This window comes from Phyllostomus hastatus, unplaced genomic scaffold (genome assembly GCF_019186645.2).
Source record: "Phyllostomus hastatus isolate PE091 unplaced genomic scaffold, TTU_PhHast_1.1 phas_contig_17, whole genome shotgun sequence".
In the NCBI taxonomy this organism is placed as follows: Eukaryota; Metazoa; Chordata; class Mammalia; order Chiroptera; family Phyllostomidae; genus Phyllostomus; species Phyllostomus hastatus.
This window is the reverse complement of record NW_025333664.1, coordinates 21663820-21672044: the sequence shown is the minus strand read 5'-3', so window position 1 is coordinate 21672044 and position 8225 is coordinate 21663820.

Genomic DNA, 8225 nt, shown 5'->3' with positions numbered 1-8225 from the left:
AAAAAAAACAACAACAGCTGACATGGAAATGAAATAACCATGTGTTTTGAGGGAGAGAGGAAGGGGGAGAGAGAGATAGAAACACTGATTCGTTGCTGCGCTCATTCATGCATTCATTGGTTGGTTCTTGTATGCGCAGGTTTGACCAGTGATTGAACCCGCAACTTTGGTGTATCAGGACAATGTTCTAACCAACTGAACTACCTGGCCAGGGCAAACCTAGAGAAGAGATTTTATTTATTTATTTATTTATTTATTCATAATTTAGAGAGGGGAAGGAAGGGAGAAGAAAGAGAGGGAGAGAAACATTGATTGGTTGCTTCTCGCATGTGCAGCAACTGGGAACAGGCCAGCAACCCAGGCGTGTGCTCTGACTGGGAATTGAACCAGTGATCTTTTGCTTTGCAGGATGATGCCCAACCAACTGAGCCACACCAGCCAAGGCAAGACTTAGAGAATTTTTGATTCATAAAGAAGAGAGGTCTGTCTTGAAAAGTATTACAGACTTGCGTTTTGGACCACGGTGTCAATGCTAGTCAGATCCATGCAAGGTCCACCAAGTTTTAAAGATAATTGTACACACAAAAAACATCAACTAGGAGTAAAACAGACCTGAGACAGATCAAAATGAAAAGACTCCTCTAGGACTCCAACATCCTCCAAGCAGGAAGTAAGATAAGCAGCTGCACAGGCCGTTTCTCCTATCTCACAGGGTGCAGCCAAGTGCCAAGAGCAGAAGCGAAAAAGCGGATCTGGGGATCTTTCCCTCGGCACAGAAATGCTTACTGATCAAAGAGCATTCCCTGTCCACAGAGAATGGGAAGCTATCAGTGTGTGCCTGATTGGATTTAAGAATCGTTCTGGACCAGGGGCTGTTATGTATGTCTCCTCCTGTCCCCCTCCCCCTTTTGAGCAGGAATGTTAATTATAGCTATTCTGCCCCTGCGTCTCCGTTGTACTTTGGGCGAGATGTGTGTGTGGGGAGGGAGATAACTGTGAGGACGGTGGGTGACTTGGGCTGTGAAAGAATTCACAAAGAGAAGGAAGTGTAGAGAATAAAGGTTTTGTTCATTCTCCGAAAAGGAGAGGGCAGGTGTGGAGAGATACACCAGCAATGAGGGGTGGGGGCTTTGAGCTTTTGTTGGATTCTGATTGGATGAGAAAAGGGCGGTGGGGCTGTTGTAACATGGGCTGCAGTTTGTTCTGATGTTATCTTTTGCCTGTGGCTGGGGGAGTGGTGAGTTATCTTCTGGCTTTCCAGTGATTTCCAGTCCTGGGGACAGAAACTGAGAAGAGTCAAATGGCAGTCATGTTTAATGAGGTCACAGGCCCGCTGGGCAAATGGTGCCACAGCAGCAAGCGGGGCTGACTTCATCCTTTCAATAACCTGCTCGTTTAGTTCCTAGGTCTCTGGATCAAGAGGGTCAAGGTGAAGGAGTTTCATCTATTTGGACCTAGTTTAGAGTTCTTTCACAGCCCGAGAGTCTTGGGAGGGAGGGAGTATGTTTTGTATGTGGGAAGGATGGGAATTATTGGGGGCTAGGGGGAAGGCTGTAGACTACTACCTGGATGGCCTCCCCTGAACGTGTTTCCCAGGGCCCCATCCTGTGTTGTCACTTCCGAGTCCAGAGCAAGTCCTGCCCCTGATGTTACTGACTGCCACAATCTTATTGAGATGTCACAGATTCTCTTTTCTTTCCTTTTTTAAAAATCCTCACTTGAGGATATGTTTACTGATTTTTAGAGAGAAAGGAAGGGGGGGGTAGAGGGGAGGAGAGAGAGAGAGAGAAATATTGATGGATTGCCTCCCATATGCACCTTGACTGGGGTTCGAACCTGCCACTTTTTGGTGTACAGGATGATGCTCCAACTAACGGAGCCACCTGGCTAAGGCTGTAGTAGATTTTTAAAAAATAAATGCTTCTTGATTTGCTGTATATACTTAAGTCAATTTTCAGAGACTTTAAATGGTTGTTTTTAATTCTCTCCTCCTATAGATGTCCATTTAAACATTTCCCTTAAAAATAGGTGGATCTAATGTTTTTGTTTCTGTCTCCCCTTCCCTCCTCGCTCTCTCCTCAACATGGAGAATTCCAAGTTACTTAAGGTCACTGAAGCCAGGAGCAAGACAGCAGCAAAGCCAGAGGCAAGAACTTCGTGCCTGAAGGACAGGCACATGCCTGCAGAGAGTGCAGTGGGGTGGATGGGACAGAGCTCCCTGTGCCGCTTGCCTGGAGCTCTAACCTTTATTAGGCTTGATCAAAAGTTGGGCAGTGAGCCAGTGACACAGCAGAAATCTCTGCCCTCAGGCAAACAGATTCGGTCAGAGCGTCTAACTGGCTACTGCATGCATTTACTGAGTCCTCACAGACCACCTGAACATCTAGCACCCACTCTCTGAAAATAAGCTTTCTAGCTACTGTTGGCCAGGGTGAGGCAAACCAGGGGCCCTGCGTACTGTTTCTGTGATTTTAATATATTGGTACAATATATTTTGGAGAGCAGCTTGTCAATATATATTCAAGGCCAAAACAAAATTAAACAACAAAAAACACTGTTCTTGCCCCTTGACCAGAATGAACACACACGGAATAAAACGGGCAAGTTCACGAGGCCATGGTCACCAGAGCTCCTCCTCAGCGTTACCTGTAACAGAGATTTGAAGATCTTAACGTTCAGCAATGCAGAACTTGCTGGTTTGTGGTATACAACACATTAGGATTCCACGCATCTTTAAATGTTAATAATTGAGGATTTATGAGGTAAGAAACCATCAGTGATATATTAAGTGTGAAAGAAAAATTATGAGAAAGTATGTGTTGTACGATCTAGTCTTTGTTACACACATATGTACATGTATAAAATATTTTTAAAGTCTGGTAGGGCATATACCCAAAATTTTAAGGGTCTATCTTTGGGAAAGATTATTCGCAATTTTTATTTTATCTTTCATAATTGTATGTTTCATCTGAATGTTATAAAATGACTATCGGTAACTTCACAATCAAAAAAACCAATTTAGCTATCATGTAGGGGAAACATCTTATTTGAAAGTTTTGAGATGATTATATGCACGCAGAAATATGTGCTTTCTTTTCCTGATTAACACAGAAGATTGAATTCCAATCAGATTTACAGGAATCAGAGGTCTTTCCTATATTAAGCTTTAGTAATAATTTCAAGGATACAGGTAATTACGAAGCACAGGTGAAATGTGCAGAAGTCGTGGTGTCCACACCACTTCCTAGGTCCTTCCTTGCCTCATAAGCATGAGCCGTGGGTTGGATTTAACGTGAATTCTCTGAGTGACTTCTAAGTGATACCTGCAAGCACATCAGTTACAAACTCGGAACTACCGTGAGAAACATCTCCGTCTTATCCTCTGAAAATTACATAGCATGATAAATGCGTGACATTTTTCAAAGACCCATGCCTTGGAAATCCTTGGTTTCCAGGTTTGTTTACCAGAAACATTCCAGAGGGAGCAGATGCATTCTGCTAGATAAAGACTGTGATGCTAGCGGATACCATTAGTGAGTCCTTCAGGAAGTCTGCTGGAGCATATTTACAAAGGAGATCTGATGGAGTCAGCTTTGTTCTTTTCTTTCAGGAGCAACCCTGGTGAAGGGAGAGGAGTGAGTGTAGGGACTGCGGTTAACCCTTTCTTTCCCATTTCTTAAAATGAAAGCATTTTTGAGAGGTATTACCACTGAATTTATGACTTATGAAAAGAGTGTGTGTTTCTTATTTTTTTTTTAATATTTTCACTGTCACGGCTCCTATTCTAGACTCTAATTCTCTCTCTCCTAAATTCCTTTTGTAGTGTGGTGGGCAGAAGCAAAGGCAATAATCCAAGTGTGAGCCGACCAGGTCACTTACATTTGGCAGTTGTGGGGGCTGTTGGAGTCCTTTGGGATAGGCGTATGTATAGGGTGTTGTAAAGACTAAATGAGATAATACATTCAGAGCCTTCAGTACTGTGCCTTGGCACTTTAAAAATGCTCTATCACTCTTAAATTTTTGCATTATTAATATTGCTTTTCTATAGATCTTCCTCCAGGTTGCTATTCTTTCTTTAATACCCGTTGGTATTGTCATGGGTCACTTACTAATTCATTGGGTTGCCTTTGAATTGAACTTTTATTTACTGATCTTGTTCTTCAGGATCAAGTGTCAATTCTCAGGTTCTCTGAGAGTCAGAATGCACCAGCGATAAGCCTTGGATGTGTGAAATCCAGAGTTGTAAGAGGTTCTTTGTCATAGATGCACAGAATCTCTAGAGCCAAGGTTTCCCTTTAGCATCAAATGGTGCTTTCATTATTTGTTAGTTTCTGGGATTGTGCTCAAAAGCTGAAATCTGAGATGGAGGACAGAGGGCAGGAAGCACAGTGGGTCCTGTTTCCTCCTTTGCCCAGACTCACTGGGGAGGAAGCAGCAGACAACAGTATCAGTTACCCCGCAGTTCCTGAGCTTGTTGTCGCCTGGTCACTGGTTGGATTCCCGCTCAGGGCATGTGCCTGGGTAGTGGGCTGGGTGCTCTGCTGCGGGTGTGTGAGAGGCAACGGATGGATGGATGTTTCTCTCACACATTGATGTTTCTCTCCCTCTCTTCCTCTCTCTAAAAATCAATAAATAAAACCTAAAAAAAGAGAATGTTTCCTATATCCCTACATTTCCCCTAACATGTGCCACTATGCAGGCTTCTTTTTAAAAATTTTTGTATGGAATTTATTGGGGTGACATTGGTTAATAAAATTATATAGGTTTCAGGTGTATAGAAATGGTGACGTTGCCGCTTTGGCTGCCAGCCCAGCCTGGCACAGGCAGGCACCCGTGACAGTGGGGGAAGAGGGTGTGGTGTGGGCCCGAGAAGGGGCCCTAGGCTACTTCTTCCTGGAGCAAATGGGGATGGTCAGTCCGGGAGGCTCGGACGCACTCCATCGAAGGAACAACAAACAAGGAACTGGGAGTGAGAGGGAGAGAACAACTTCTTCCACGGGAGAGAACTTCATGCCCAGGAGAACCAGGGTTCAGAGACCCAGCATGGAAGGAGATGTTAGGTGCTGCCCACGTGGCATCACGGGCATCATTTTGTAACAGCCCGTGTGCACGTGGGTCTGCGGCGCACCGAAAACATGGGACCAGTGGAAGGGACACTCTCTTTTACATCATAATAAGTTACTTTCAATTTAATGTCCTTTGCCATTAGAACATAATCCCCTTGGGAGCAAGACCTTATTTGTCTTGTTCACTTCAAAGCCCCAAGAATTTAGCTTTAGGCTGTGTCTGATACTTACAAGGTCCTCATTAAGTTGCTGTCCGATGAATGAAAGAAAGGCCAGAGACCTGTAATATGAACACGACCCTGTCCTTGCTTATGATGCGGATGGAAAGAGAACCATTTCTGTGGACTATAACTGTGGGCCACAGAGTGTTCTGGCTGCCTAATGTGTTATATCATTCAGTGATGGTATATTCAATATTCTTGCCATTTTGCAGGTGAGGAATTGGAGTCCATGGGGATTCAAATTTCTGAACAGAGGTCCTACCATGAGTAAGTGGCAGAAAGAAAACTCACACCATGTCTGTCTGACTCCAAGGGTTATGTGTTTGAGAAGCTGGCACCTTGGCCTGAGGAGTGGTGTCAAGGCCACGACCCGGGCAATAACATTGAGGCTGTTGCCAGCGGATGCAAATCAGGAATTCTTTCTCAGGAAGAAAGCAGAGTGGAGACCACAGGGATACTCATCCAGCTAAAGAAATAACTTTCCAAGCCGAAGGTCGAGGCCTGCAGAGGAAGCACGGACAGATGAGAGCCCCAGAGGCTAGTGTGGGACATGGCATTCCTACAGATCTTTTCTAGGCCAGGGGGTGCTTGCCATAGAATTTGAAGCATTCCCAGTCTCACCAGCACAAAACAATAAGACTGTGTTGTATCTTATAAGGCGGTCCTATATGTTCATATATTCATTCATTCATTCACTACATTTGTTGGTCACCTACTAATGTGCTAGGCTGTGTTCTGGGCATGGAAAGGCACCTGCACCCCACTACGCCTCGCCAGGGAGCTGCCATTCTAGTGGATCCACAGGAATATGCCATGCAGAGCTTTTAACTAATTTAATTAATTTCCATTGTTCTGACTCAACAAACTTCTAATTATGTTTGGACTTCCTGGATAGGCCTGGCTGCACAGAGAGAATTTGTGAATTATTTAGGATTGGAATATTTTGGTCTGATGTGTATTTATTTCTCCCGAAGTTGCTTAGTGTGAGCAATGGAGTCAGTCTTAGTGTGGGCACAGCAAGACTGGAAGGAGACTTTGAGAAATTTATCAAGGAAATGGTGTCTTGTCCTGGTCCCTGCCCGGTTGGGAGTCCTGGGGAAAACAGGAGGCTTCTCTTCTGTGTCCCTTTCTCTCCCTGCTGCCGAGCGCATCGTTAGTCTCGTGCGAGGGGTTGGTAGGCTGACTCGGTTCAAACAGCTGAAGTAGAGCCTTCGCTCTGCTACTCCCTGGCTTTGTGATCTTAGGTGAACCCCTTCAAGCCCCAGTTTCATCACCTGTCAGATTGAGATAACCGTCCCCTCCCTCATGATCGGGCTGTTTCAGGATTAAATAAGATGACCCATGTGATTGATTTGTCACTGTGCTGGCTCATAGTCAGGGCCCAATGGCAGTGATCGTTGAAAGCTTTTCTAAAACGGGATCACCAGTTGCAGCTGCCCCCGCAGCCGTGGCCACGGCTGTGGTCCGGTCCACTCCCGCGCTCCTGGTGCCCTCACGTGCAACGTACGTGCAATGGGCACCCATGGATTCCTTTCTCTCCCGCCCCCCAAACACCAATTGTTGGTATTTATTAGTAAATTGAAACCCAGTGTGTGTGCATGAAGCTTCCTATTATTTGACAACAGTGGAATCCTCATTTCATGCTTGTTTCCTTCTGCGATTCATTGCATGGGTTTGATTCTCATAGTGAACAATAAAGAGTCAACTCTGACCACTACTTTCTATAAACTGATTTCTTGCATTTGAGTATAAAAATCCTACTCAGGGTGTTTTAGGAATCATCCGTCGTTCTCATATCCTTTCACCCAGAGGTCAGAGGAAAGGAGGAAAAGGATATCATCTCTTTCACAGTGTGTTGTAGTCTGCTAGGGCTGCCATAGCAAAATATCATAGACGGGGCATTAAACAACAGAAATGTACTTTCTCCCAGTTCTGGAGGCTGGAAGTGTAGGTCAAGGTGTTGGCAGGTTTGGTTGCTGCTGGGCCACCTGCCTTGGCTTGTGGATGGCTGCCTGGTCTCAGACCTCATGTGGGCTTTCCTCTGCGTGAGTGCACCCCCGTGTCTCTTCCTCTCACAAGGAAACCAGTAACATTGGATCAGCCCCCACCCATTGATGTCATTTAACTGTAATTGCTTCTTTAAAGGCCTTACCTCCAAATAAGCTACATTGATGGTTAGGGCTTCAATGTATAACTTTTTGTGAGGGACGCAGTTCAGTCTATAACATGGTCTTGGCTGATTTAGTGTGTCGTCAAAGGATGCAGAAGACCGCTGTCTGCACAGGAACGGGTCAGGCCGGAAGGGTCAGCCCATAGCTCTCTGATTAGATGAGTAGTGGGCGGGGAAGCCAGCAAGGGGCTGTTTCTTGCTCAGAGTTTTCCCCACGCACTCAGTTGGGTACGGGCTGGAGCCCGACGCGCCAGGCCAGCTGTGGCGTGGCTCCCGTGTCCCCCAGGACCCTCCTACTCCATCTTTTCTGAGCCTCGGCTGTTGACAGACAGCTTTTACTTTACTAAAATTAACATTTTTCCTGGACACTATCTTTAGCCCCCAACTTTTAATCTATCGTATTTAGAGCCCTTTCTTCCATCATCTTAGGTTATTTACAGGCCAACTTAATTTATACGTACTCATACAAGTGGGGACGCCCCCAAAAAACAGAATTAGCTTCTGGAGGGCGGGGCCCTTGCAGTACAGACTTCTCCGGCTGGGTGAGTGTTCTAGGAACCCATCTGCCTCAGTGTATCAGCCTGTGTGGTGAGAGGCTGTGTTTGGCTTCAGTGAATTTTTTTTTGAAGACCTTCCATGCGTTTGCCCATTTCACGATGGATGATTTACAAGTGCACCTGCCCACACTGCACTGAGTGTTCAGCAGTTTTTGACCAAAAATGGCATGACCCCCATGCCCGAACCTCCCTAGTCATTTGATCTCACTCC